Below are 14,629 nucleotides of genomic sequence, written 5' to 3'. Positions count from 1 at the left end.
CACCTAAGGGTTGATTCCAGAACCGATAGATTGCTAGCACTTTCGAAGTAAGTAACGTTCGAAAGAATCTTTCGCTGGGGAAGCAACAATTCTTAGGGCTGATATGTATCAAGAGAAGTATAACGAAAAAATTGACTTCTCTTGACACGGGTTGAACCTGGAGGATCTTGATCACGAACTGACTATATCAGTGGACACTCGTCACGATGAGTAAATATAATTCTAGTATAAAGGAGAGTTCAGTCTTGGCTTACAAGGTGGAGTATTTGACCAAGATTAGACGAATCGATGGACAAAAGAGAAAGGACTATTTCGTCTTTTTCATCGGATTTGTTAAGCTCCTATTACTAGGTCCATAGTCCCCGATTCGGCTCTGATAAAGGCGGATAAGAACTTTCGTATAATAATGTTTATCATTATTAATCTGACTTGCTGTAATTGTGATTGACAACATTAATTCTGGAAAACGGGTATTCGCAGAATTAAATAAATATTTATGGTAGAATTGTTTATTTATTGTTTGATCAAGTAAATAAACAATTATTAATTATTTGTTTGTTGTTGGACCAAGTAAATAAATAATTAATTGGGTTTTAAGCAATTGGGCATTGCACACATGAAAAATTCGAATTAGGGTTTTGGCACTAGGAATTTGCGCAAATCCCCTTGGCCGTGTGCCATCAAGTTCGAAATTTCAATATTGGTATTTACCAATATTTTCTCTTTAGTTGTTTAAATAAAGGAGAGAGAAAAATATAAGATATTGTCCTATATTTTCTCCTTATTTAAAGGAAAGTATTTAGGAGAATATTTAGGAGAATATTTAGGAGAATAATATATTCTCTTTTATTATCTCACTAAATAAATTATTCTCTATTTAAATAAAAGAATAATATCCCATAGATATTGCTCTGATGGATGAGAGAAAAAGTATGATTCACTTGTTGAGATCAAAGGGCCTAGATTAAATCCTCTAGTGTGAACACAATAAAAGGAAATAAAATATTCTGGAAGATTCCATGAATATCTCATTTTTACTACTATAAATAGGGGTTCATGAGAAGGCAAAAATTAAGGATTTTGACCTAGAAATTTCGTGGCCCTCCCTCTTGGCCGTGCGAAATTCTCTTTCTCTTCCCCTCGGAAATTCGTTTCCATTCTTATTAAAATAAGAGAGAGATCTTGAAACACCTAGTTTCGTGATCTAGTGAGATAAAGACTGTGCCCACTCATCTTTCTTATTCGCCTCGGAGATTACGTTTCGGAAGACTAAGGTGTCAACCTCGAGTCCTTCATCAAGACGACTCAAGACGAAGACGGATTGTGAAAGCTTTCAGTTCGTGAGCCAAAAAAACTGTAAGTATTCGTTTTTCGCTCTATATCGGTTGCTTGACTTATATGCTCTCGTGAATTAAATTAATTAAACATAACTAGATCTTGTTAATTATAACCATAATTTAATTAGCTTATGATCAGCGTAATTAATTATTTTTTTCGCATTAATATGGTTATATGGTGGAATCATCTCAAAAGAGGCGCATCGGAGCGATCGTTCGTGTCCGATGCGCGCTCGATCCACTAACAAGTGGTATCAGAGCGATTGTTCGTGTCTGATACCCACTTGATTCCCCAACATCTTACTCATCTGTCTTTGTTCTTCTTCACATCTTGGTCTTTGTTCAGTGGACAGTTTGAAGTGTTGTGCCAAAGGAGTAGACACTGACTTTGCTGAGATCATGTCAAATTTCTCAACTACCTTTGTGAGATCACATATTTGGTTAGCCAATTGATTGGTTTTCACTTAGTAGGAGCATTTTGTACAGTGGGTCTGTATATGACCTCGACATGTTGCGATTAAGCATACATCGTTTAAGTGATCATTATGATGAGACGTATCGCAATCACAAATGATGGTCACAATGTAGATCAACCTAAATTTTGTGGTGCTTTTGGAATTCAAGGTTATATACTCGGCTCTTTGATTCATTCGTTTGCAGCTACAAAAGATATTGCTTAAATAATTATATTTTGGGAAACCGGGGTATGATCTGTGAAGGAAGGGAAACATCAAAAGTGGAATCAAGCTCTCAATAAAGAGAGTCAATGTTCGCTCACCTGATAGTCGAATCCAGAACCGTTAGATTGCACGCATTTTTGCACTATCAGTGGCAAATGAATCTTTTGGTAGAGAATCAGTGGAACTCAGGACTCATAAGTGACTCGAGGGTATAACGATATATTTGACCATTTTATGTCATGAGCTGAACCTACAAGGTAGACTATACGTATTGACTATATCAATGAACACTTTATATAGAGGATCGAGTAAATATAATTTTGATAATTTCGAGAGGTTCAGTCTTGGGATTATAGTGAAATATCACCAAGATTTGAAGAAACAAAAATAAGAGAGGTAACGGTCTCTACGCTCTCGCTCGTGCTCATCTAGCTTCAAGGATACTCTTTAGTAAATATGAGATTTGAGTACAAGCTCACTACTGCTATTCAGTTGCAACATATTTTGAATTCGTAAAAAAGTACTTTACGAATAAGTTATTACTAGTTAAGTAACTACGAAATATTAAGATTTAAATGAACTTGAAAGAGCATTTTAAATAAGCCCACAATGCCCATTGAGGCTTGTGGTAGGTGTGTAAATTAATGTACACGAGCCTTGGATTTGTTTGATCAAAACCCAATTGGATTGAAGTTTTTCTCAAATAAGAAATAAATATTGTATATTAAGGTTTCCTTACCCATACACGTGCATAGAACCAATGTAAAAAGTCTTTCGCGAAACATCCTGGCAAAACGCGTAACTTGCCAAAAAAACATACTAGCGAACAGGGACAAGATGTCTCAGCACAATCTGCAACATGTTGCACGACATCTTTTCTAACACGTTTGCACCTAAAAAATAAGCCAGCAATAGACGTAACAACATTTTTCATAAAGAAGAAGAAGAAGAAGAAGAAGAAGAAGAAGAAGAGGTGGGAAAAAAATGTCTACATATTACTCAAACCCAAACAAACAAAGCCATGTCTGGTTAGCCACTGGGCAGGTAAAAGTTTGAAACTTTTTTATAAAGCACAAGCACAACAAGAAGAAGAGGTGGGAAAAATGACAACATACTACTCGAGCCCAAAAATCCAAAGCTACTCAAGAGAGCACATACACACTTCATCTCAATACTCTCCAAAATGATGACGTACATGGCCTCTGATTCCTACGTCGACGCCGCTACTTTTGGTCGCGAATTCTCAACAGCTGAGCCTCAAAATGCATCCTCCTCTGCCACCGATTTCTGGTTTGAGCAAAACGGGAGGCGGGTTCAGAGACCCAGCATGGGGACCTGAATTCTCACATTGTCGGGCTTCTTGCCATTTATGAGTCCAATGGGCTTTGAGGACTGAGACTCGGCCAAGGCCAAACTTGTCTTCTTCTTATGCTCAGTACGGAATGGTTGCGAGGGTGGTCTCGAGCTCGAAGTACCTGAGCGTGGCCCAACATCTTCTCGGCGAGGTCGTCAATGTCAGAGACAGGGGCGGACCCAGGTGCAAGCTTCAGGTGGCTTGGGTCCCCCCTAAGCCCCAATTTTCAGGCTTAAAAAAAAAATTCAGCCTAAATTCATATTTGGCCCCCCTCTCCTCAAAGTCTGAATCCGCCACTGGTCAGAGAGGCGTTGAGTCGGTGCAATCTGCAACTGCATAAACATCAGAAGCCCATCTCTGATTTCTGGCGCAATCTCATAAGTTACAAAAAGAGAAAAAGGAAGGAAAAAAAAAGAGACATGGATTAATTTTGATATAGGGGTATAAAAGTATTTACGTAAATATCCAAGAAATAATGCATGTGAGGGAGTTGAGAAAGTCACAGCAAAACAAGAAGGAAAAAAAAAAACGATTGAAAAAAATTAAATATTATTTCATCAACTTGTGACGTGGATATAAATGAGTTATGCATTGAACAATTTGGAGTAATGATTCGATAAGTCCTAGTTTGCATGCAAAAAATAAAATAAAAATAGCATTGACAATTTGGAATAATAGAAAGATAAGACAGTTTGGTAGTTATATGACAAGAAAACTTTGCTAATATAAGGAAAACAAGCTGAGATTGGAGAAATTAATTGATGTGCAAGGAAATTAATAATGCATGTGAGGGAGTTTAGAAGTCAAAAAAAAAAAAAAGGTGGGAGGGAGGCATTCTAGGTATCTTGACTATTTTCAAACCTGAAATTACAAACTAGCCACTCTTTATATAATTATTGGTTAACAGAAAAAAAAATTAGGCAAATATTAAGGTTACATATGCAATCTGTTATACATTTTAATAAGAAAGCCAAAAGAAAAAAAACTAAGCTCTGAAGAACGTTATATAGGTTTTTTTTTATTTTTTAAGAATTTGTTTGATCTTCATTGTAGGAATATATTGAAAGTGCATGCATGATCTTTGTTTTTCAAAACCGATTAAGGTTCCACCTATGTAAACAAATTTGTTGGATTTAAAAAATGGTCATGTATATGTAATTTGATAATAACTGATAATAATACAATGATGTTAACTTTTTTGTTTTATTCCCGATTAATAAGAACTCCTCAAATGCTGAAGATGAGACAAAAAGTAGTGCGAAAAAGGGTAGTGGTTCGAGAGAGAATTTGTTAAATTGTTGAAGCAAATGTATGTTTTTCCTTTTTTGATATTAGTACTATAAAGTTGTGTTTATAACTGGTAATTAGTATTAATTATTAGTTATTAAAGGAAAACTGTATCAAAGAAACGTGTGAAGTAAAATTGTTCGATTTCTATGAAAAAGGAAACAAACTCAATAAATATCACTTAATTATTTTAAATCACAAGGCAAAAAATAATAAAAGTAGTATATCAACTAAAATCTTGAACGAAGAAGTCGAAAGTTTCATATTGTTTCAAGAAATTTTCATTTAATTTAAAAAAAAAATTAAGACATTTTCAATTATTTTCAAAAAAATGCAGAGATTTTCAATTTTTCAAAGAGACTTGGAGACTCTGAACCGTGCTTCCCTGAGCAAAAAAGACGACGATGATGATGACCATGTGTTGTTTTGCCTGGGTCGCGAAAACGAGGCTAATTATAAGAGAAACATGGAATTGCAGTTCGAGAGTGTAACGACTCGACTTTTCGGACCGTCTTACTTACCTTACTTTTTAAACTTTAGAAAACTTGGAGGAATTTTTTTTAAAAACACTTCGAATCAAGGCGAACCAAAATTTTATAGATCTTAAAAAGAAACAAAAGCATTTAAGAAAAATATGAAGATTGCATATCGAACATTTCATGAGAAGTACTTAACCAAAATTGAAAATACGAATTTAAAACTAAACATAGCAGCAAAAATACTAAAACATAATCCCTATTCGAAGTCTCAGCTAAATTAGAAAACTCTTTAAAACTTCATAACTTTTAAATAATTGAAAATAAAAACTTATAAAATTTATTTCTTAAAGATTTGTAGCGGAAGACGTATTTTGTAAATGAAAACCATAACTCAACCCTCTCACTATCGACGCCGCTAGTCCGCCCTGCTCAGTTTCTTGCAAGTTGTTTACTTACAACACAAACGTATATTTTTTTTTAAAGAAATGAGCTTACGCTCAATGAGAATAATATAAAGCTCACAAAATAAAAAGATTAATGTGATGCATGAACCGGTTATTAGTATTTTAAAACTAATTGGTGACTTGATATTTCTTTTCTTGATTCTATCAACTTTTAGTTCGGGTGCCCCTAGGGTAGTCGTACCTATTTCAGCGCACACTTTAGAGACGAAGATATGGGGTTGCAAGGTCCCATATTTCGCTTTATCTAATAAACATATTAGGGCATCGGCCCAAAAATTTCCCCATTTGGACCCGTAAGTCGGCTCGAGAAATTCTCCTTAAGACCTCCATAGCTCGAGGCGGTACGACTCCCTTGCTTATCTTTATCTTTTCACTTTTTCATTTTCTTTACGTGCACGAATGACGTATGACATAAAATATACATGATAACATGACTAGAAAAAGAACATGATATAAGTATTCTGATTTTTAACATATCATCACATAACATACCATATCATAAACTCCGCATATCATAACATATCATTCATAATTTATCAAACCATACCATATCATACCATACCACACATATGTCAAATAATTTTTTAATCAACAGTAAACGTTTTAAAGTCTGAAAATCGAAAATAGGTCAGATCAATGAATCAGGTCTGCGCACTAATTTGAAAATAATCGGAAAATATTCTGTATTTCATAAAAATATTTTTCGATTTATGATTTACATTGAAGATATTTAAACCTTAATTTTCCAAAAAGAATCGATGCAAAATAATACGTTTTGAAACCATGGTAAGCGTTTTCATAAACGATTGTTTATTGAATCCGAACCAGATGGAAGAAATACATACCTATTTTTTTTTCAAGGATTGAGTTGTCTATCTAGGGCTACGAATTTTCAAAGAAAAAAGAAACGTGAGAGAAATGACTAAGTGAAAGCGTTAAAAAAAAATTTGGTGGTATATATAGGGCTTGATTAAACCCTAAAAGCCCAAACTTAATCCTACTTATATTCTTAAAATATTAATAATAATTATTATTACTTTTATTATATTTATATATAAACGTATATGTATAAATCCTAACCACGTGACTACTATGTATAGTATAATATTATCTTGTATTATATAATACACTATATTACATAATCATATATATATATATATACGTACCAATAAATTAATTAAGTATATATAACATATATATACATAACTTATTTATAATATATAATTTATATACAATATATATATATATATATATATCCATTATTTGTATTTAAGTAGTATATTAAAATTCAAAAACACCCTAAAGCATACATAAAAACTAAAACTTCAAAAACTACCACGTAAATAAATCATTCACTACTACTTTACTAAAAAAAATACTAACGTCACTCGAACACAAATATCTTAGCCTTTTAATTTAGCTTAAAATTTGGGATTTCACAGAGAATGCGGTGCGCACTCATATTCGTTATCCGGAAGGACGCGACAGGGCTGGAAGCTCTTGGATGCGAGACGATCAACGGATGCAAAGCGCTCCACCATCTTTGGAGCCCAGATCTGGCCGCGCGACGCTCGACGAAGACGAAGAGCTCTGTCGCCCTTGGAGTCCAAATCCGGCAGAATTTGACGACAGTAGACAGGAATTTTTATCAAGCACAATGAGTATATTATTGAAGCTCTCGTCGCCACGAGTCCATAGAGCTTGGAATCACTCAATTTCGAGTTTCTATGAGTAAGAGATAGAAAAAAAAACATTATTAAGAGAGAGAGAGAGAGAGAGAGAGAGAGAGAGAGAGAGAGAGAGAGATAGAAGAGAGAATGAGAGATCTTACCATTTATGAATTTTAATTGGATTTTTATTTTGTTTTTAAAAAAATACAATTACTAATTAAATAAGGGTAGTAATGTTGTCAATTGTGCCCACAAGAAGAGTTGTAGTCTTTACTTTTGTATATTTGATGTAATAAAGTCTCACGAAGACTCTTGCTTGTAATTGCTTATTCATTAATAAAAAGTTGAAACGTTCATTCATTATTCCTTGTGTGAAGCTTTATGATAAAACCTTAGTCTTTAGTCCATAAACAAACCTAACAACACATGAAGAGACAAATGTAGATTTGCATGAACAAACTCTTCATGGTTTGCTTAAAACGATATATTCGCAATCTAAGGGTCAAAGGACTATTGACCTCAGTACGATTGTTAGGAGAATCTATGATATCTGGTTTTGGGGCATTGAGAGTTGGAGACTCTATAGTTCTTCTAGGTATCTTCCGAAGGTACTGAATTGACCAGTGCACTTCTAGAGACAAAATAAGAACAAACCATTTAACCTCTTATGTCTCGAAGTCACTACGTATGAATTGCATCATGCTTACCTTAATCCTGAAATGAGACATGCCATTTCACAGCTTACGTATTCTCATTTGAGAAAGTCAGAGTTCGGACTCACTATGTGATTCTGAACAGGACCTATTGGTGAAGTACAAAGTTGTGAAGATGTCATGAGTAACTTTGTGAAGTTCTCATAGATATGGAATTCATGTACAAGATTGCTAAAATGCAATGTATATCACCTCATGCTTTGTTCCTTGGAATGTGAATAAATGAACTGGCCAGTGTCCAAATTGAGTCTTGACTCTTTTGGATGAAACAATGTGACTTGTTAGCTCCTCGTCAATACATTATTTCTAGCGACAAAAGGAGTTGAGGAAATAACAGCTAGAATGGTAATATGGTAATTTTGTAAATCCCGACTAGCTGATGATATTCATGAAGGGTAAACATAGATAATATTCCATGGATCACTCATTACAATTAGGTTGAATTCTTGAGTGGAAAATAAATTCATTTGAACCGAGAGATTTTCAGTGTCAACTCTTTAGTGGAGTCAGTTGACATTAAGCTAAACTTGGAAAAGGTTTGTGAACTTTTGAGTCCAAGTATTTAGTTTAAGCTTTGTTCATTTGGATCCATGAGGTCACTGTCACAAATCATATCGAGTAGGAATAGTTAAACTAGAAGCTAAGTCAAAACAAGAACGAGACAAGTTTTACGAAAATTATCAAAATGGTATTTTTGTCTTTTTGGACATAGGACGAAATGAATGTCAATAAATTTTTTGACATTGTCATAAGATGACAAATGAAATAAATTTTACTCGGCCATATTAGTGTGATTGGGCCTTGAGGATTAATTTCATTTCATTGAATTTTACTTGAAAATTCTTAATGGGCTTTTCTTATATTGTCATGAACAAATAAACAAACATCTAGAAGCATGTTCTAGAAGGCCAATTTCGTGCATACCATAGAGAGAAAGAGGGATTTATTTTGTGCATTGATGTATCAAGATACTTGCCAAAAGAAAAAGAGGAAACAAATTTCCTCCATGAGGAAAGAGAATTTCGGCCACCAAGCAAGAGAGAACAAAAGAGGAAACAAATCCAAGGCTTCTAGAAGACTTCTCTTGGCCGTGTGAATGAGGAAGGAATGGGCAATAAAGATTGCTCATGAAGGCTTGGAAAATAAGAAGAAACTACTTCTTTCCAAGGTCAACCCTTCTCCTATAAATAGGACCCTCATTCCCTTCAAATTATTCATTCCACATAAGTTAGAGATTGAGAGCTTCTCTCTCTAGACATTGTGGTGGCCGATCCTCTCTCTCTCTCTCTCTCTCTCTCTCTCTCTCTCTCTCTCTCTCTAGTCATTTTCGGTTTTTGTTTTGGCACCTAGGTCCACATTTGACCTAGTGTTTTAGCTCTTCGACTTTGAGACTTGTTCTCGAGTCGTCGTGTTTAAAAGTGCCCACACACTAATTCCTTTCTTTCTCGAGTGATTATTGTGATAAAAACTTTCGTGGTTGCTCGAGTTCCCGAGGAAAGAAGAGAGATGTGATGCGAGGGGATACGAACGTTTCAACCTTCCAAAGGCATCTCAACGTTCAAGCTTCTCAAAGGTTAGTAAACATGTATTGCTCGTTTATAGTTTTAAATTATATGTACTTGTGCTTTGTCTAGGTTAGTAAAAACGTTTTACTTGTCTTAAAGAAAAATTTTAAATTCCGCCGCTTGCTCGAAGCGTTAAACTTTTTCTTAACCCTAGATCAATTACAACAAGTAACGGTCATGGTGAGAATGAAGAAAATGGTTCAAATTAACAAATATCAACCATATATATATATATATATATATATATATATATAGAGAGAGAGAGAGAGAGAGAGAGAGAGAGAGAGAGAGAGAGAGGGGAGAGAGATGGGATCCATGTTAATAAGAGGAGAGGTGAGATAGAAAAGGCAATATAATTTAAAAAAAAACGTCAATAAAAACACACAAGAACCAAGTGCTAACGTGATAATCACGATAGATTGAAAAAAAAAAAAACATATGAAAATTCGCTCTTTATAGATAGAAAAGCAAGATCTATACTAAAAAATGTCAATAAAAACGCACCTAAGCCAAGTGCTAACGCAGACATATCCTCTTTTATTTTTTTTAACTCCAAGATTTTGAATGAAGAACTTCATTTGGTTCAAGATATTTTAGAAAAACTTCATTCATTAATGTTGTGATCTAACCGGGTCCCACTTGATCCGTTACCGGACCCGGGTAAAAAAAATAAACCCATTTATCAGACTTTTGAAGCGGACCAAGTAACAAGTATATCAATCAAGTAAACTGGTAGAAAAGTGCCGAACCTATTACGCATTTACTTGTTTTAAATAATTTTCTAATTATAAAAATTAATAAAATAACACTATGTCAAGTGGTAACTAACGGTTGAAATTATGTAATGAAACCGAGATCTATCCCTAATGAAAGCTGTTTTTTAGTGTAAGCGAGTTTGGCACTGTGTGAACAAGTACACATCCACTTATTAAAAAAAACGAGTTTGGTTCTACCCGTTTATCTGAAAAAAACTGATATTATGCAGCCCAAGCAAACGAAATAATGGATTGGATAATGAGACTAAATAAAATTATCATCCTTAAAATAACTTTTATTTCCACCTCAGTACTTCAAACGAAACATATTATATAGAGAAATTACCTCAATTATCACCATTTGATAATTAGTTTTTTTCAATTTCCCACCAAAAGCTTAATTTGGCCAAAAATACTACTAAGCCACTTGTACAAATATAATTTTACCATCAACAATTGATGTCAACAATTTATGTCAATTGTTGACATAGATGTCAACAAACAAAGAACCAAAACTCGCAGATGTCAACAAAAGATGTCAATTGTTACATCTATGTCAACAATATATGTCACTTGTTGACATCATGTTGAGGGTAAAATTGTATTTGTATAAGTGGTTTACTAGTATTTTTGGCTAAGTTAAGTTTTTTCATGAAAAATGAACAAATTTATCAAATGGTGATGGTTGATACAATTTCTCTATTATATATACAACATTGATCATTAATCATTTGAAGACTTGCATCCCCTCTTGTTGTGGCCCTGGTTTCCACATTTGATGCAACGTTGACGGTATGGGTGAAATAACTCAGACTTTGATCGATACCTCTTGATTTTTGGCCTTCCAGCTTGTCTTTTGTAAACTGGTGGATTAATTACATGAGCAACAAGAAAACGTGAGAATGTTTGTGTTTCAAAAATTCAAACGTTCCAAAATTTAAAATCTAACTGCTTCCTTAATAATAGTAACAAATATTATGTGAAAAAAAAAAAAAAAAAACACGCAGTGAAAAAAAAGAAAAACACGCATAAACAAAAAAAAAAAAAAAAAAAAAAAAAAAAACGTGTCAGACAACCCTTAAATATAGAAGTTAATTGACCTAATTATAATTAACCCACACACGCTAAAAAAAACCCAACTCCTACGGAAAAAAGCTAAACGTGTAAACTGCACTAACACACGTATAAAAAAAGAAAAATATATAGAATGATAATTAAACAAACTGACTTAAAATATTGGAGGACAAAAAAGTAAAACATAATTTGCCGTCTAATACGGTTGGCTATTTTCCTAAAAAACTCCAAACATAGGCTAAATCTCAAACCTAATGTTATAGGTGACCTAATTACTTAAAAACTCTATATACAAAGAATAAGAGGAAAGAATAAGAGGGATACTATTCATCCAAACTCAGTTTACTCTTTTATAGTATTCTGACTAAATTACTCTATGAATTAGAGAAAATTTACGCAATATACCACTAGTATATACAAAGCAAATAGGCTCGATTACTGTTTATATAGACTCATAAATACTATTGAGGCTTCAGTGAAAAAAAAAAAGAGATTTATTAGTATCTAACCTCTATTTTGAGAGGGGAGATTAAAATAATAGTCAAACTATAAATTTATTTTAAAAGATAGCCAACATTGATTAAAGTCTCAAAAATATCATTCTCTCCCACACCCAAACACTAAACCCAAACACCACACCACAATCTTCCTCTGCGATCCACCGGATCTTCGCCAGAGACTCGCCGTAGCCGGCGCCGAAGAAGGAGCTCCGGACTCGATCGCCACCGCCTCGTGTCCCTTCCGGAGAAGCTCACACCGGTTCTCCTTACCGGTGGTTCTGAGGTTGATTCCGACGTGGTTGTCGCTCGGGTCGCCGAATTCGAAGTTAAATCGCGTGTCGAACTCGAAGGCGGCAGAGGCGGGGCCAGCGCACGCGCCGGTGGAGGTTCGATTTCAGATTCTAGGGTTTTTCGTTCGATAGTTAATCGGATTAACTGTCACAGTTAATTTGATTAATTGTCTGTCTGAGTTAATCTGATTAACTGTGACGAACTTCTTCCAAAAACGATTTCGAACATCAGCGAATCTTGCGATTGCACTGATCCAGCGTTCAAAGGTCGCAAGTTCAGTTCTGCATATTTACTGTGATAGTTAATCAGATTTAATGTGAAGGTTAATACGATTAACCGTGACTATCCTCCTCCGGAAACGATCTCGAACATCGGCGAGTCTTGCGGCTGCACAGATCCAACCGTTTGAAGGTAGAGTTAAGATTTCGCCGTTTGAAACTTTGATGAAAAATTAGATTCCGGCGCCGGAGACGGTGGAGATGAAAGTTAATAAGATTTATTGATGTTGTTGTTACTAGTTAATAAGATTTACTGTTTTTCTTGTTACGAGTAATGAGATTTACTATTTTTCTTGTTACCGTTAATATTATTTATTCTGACAGTTAATCATAACAACTCTTAAGGGTATTATTGGAATATTGGAATGTTATTATAATAAATTGGCTACTTTCTTAAATATGTTAATAGTTTAACTATAATTTTAAAATACGGGGCTATTTGGGCTAGATAACTAGCCAAAAAAAAAAATCCATATTATCCATTAAATAATGAAAAATTACACTACGTGCCACTCAATGTAATTATTACTTTTTTTTTTCTTTTTGTTATTATTTTGTGAAACTTTGTGTACTATTATACACATAAAAGCGGTATATTATGACAAATATAAAAAGCGGTATAGCTTTTGGTCCGTGATTAAAGCTAAATATCATGAATAAGGTTTAATACTCTAATAAGTAATATAGTATCCTTTTATATGTTGGTGATTTCAAGTAATGAAAAGAGATGTGATTAAAAAATGGTATCCACGATAAATGAGAAAATTATTGGTTGCATGTTTAAAACATACATGGGTTTTTTTTTATTATAATGAAAAATAAAATAAATTAATCTATCTCACATTACAGATAAAATAATAATTATGAACGTATATTTATTTAAAAATAACTTAAAAATAAAATAAATATATATGCATTATATATATATACATACAAGTAAATGATAGTAAGCAATGTTTCATAATTTAAACCTTATAACAAATCTTATCCATTTTCAATTTATAAACTATCATATAGATCCTTAGGGATGAAGCCGGATCTAGAAATGGAGATTTGGAGGATTAATATTCCAAAAAAAATTAAAGTTTATGAAGGTTACTTTGTAAATTTTATGATAAAAAGGAAAAATAAATTAAAAACTAAAGAAAACAAAAAAAATTAGAAAAATAGCCAATTTAAACGTTTGATATTGCTAAATAGCCAATACAGTGCAACTTTTTTTAGAAGGGGCTATCTTATTCTTAACTAAATCCGTCCTGGATCAGTATTTAATTTTATCAATTATCTCATAAACATACCCACGGCAACGCGTCGGTGTGGGTAATTGCTTGTCCTAAATCCTAATATATTACTAGGACTGATATGCCCACATTAACGCCATGCTACAGTAATTTTTATATTTTATTATAATGATTATTTTTTATTATTACCATTTACCAATGTGAGAAGGAGAATTGACACTAATAATACTATCTCAATGTCACTTATCAAATTTAGCCCAAAACCAAAAAATTGACACATGTAGTACCTAGGCCATTATGTAAAGACTATTATACCCTCATAATTCTTTTAAACGCATGCAAACTCATCTTCCTGGTTATTCTCCATCTTTTTGCCAAAAAAAAAAAAACCTCTCTTTCTCTCTCACGATCCCTCATTGTTTCTCGCTCAAAAACATCGCGCACGACCTATCCCTCTATTCTCACTCGATCTCAGACTCTCTCTCGCACATTCTCTTCCAGTTCGCACCTCTTTGTTTCTCGCTCAAAAAAATCAGCCGCGACCACTTATCGCCCATTCTCTCTTGCACGTTCTCTTTATTACTCGTTCAAATAACTCGGCCGATCTCTTTGTTGGAATCTTGAAGTTTTCGCAATAAATCGGTGAAGGAGAAGAAGAGACAACAACCGTATGTTAATCTTCATATCGAGGTAAAGGCAAAAACTCTATTTACTTCTCAAAATTGATTATTGAAAACTCTATTAAACCCTAAAATTGATTGAAAACTCTATTTAACCTCAGATTCTTTGATTTAGGGTTTCGGGCTTAAATTTTTTTTGGGTGTTTGTGTGTATTTATGATTGGACGAGTGTGTGTTTGGGTGTATTTGTGTGTATGTGTGTATTTATCCTCAAATTCGGGCTCGTGTGTGTATTTGTGTCACTCTGTAGTGTTTGGCCGA

The sequence above is a fragment of the Urtica dioica genome, chromosome 4 (assembly GCF_054948205.1).
Source record: "Urtica dioica subsp. dioica isolate 48M chromosome 4, U.dioica_male_clone48M_v1_H2, whole genome shotgun sequence".
In the NCBI taxonomy this organism is placed as follows: domain Eukaryota; kingdom Viridiplantae; phylum Streptophyta; class Magnoliopsida; order Rosales; family Urticaceae; genus Urtica; species Urtica dioica.
The sequence above is the reverse complement of the archived record's forward strand: the minus strand, read 5'-3'. Positions refer to the sequence as shown.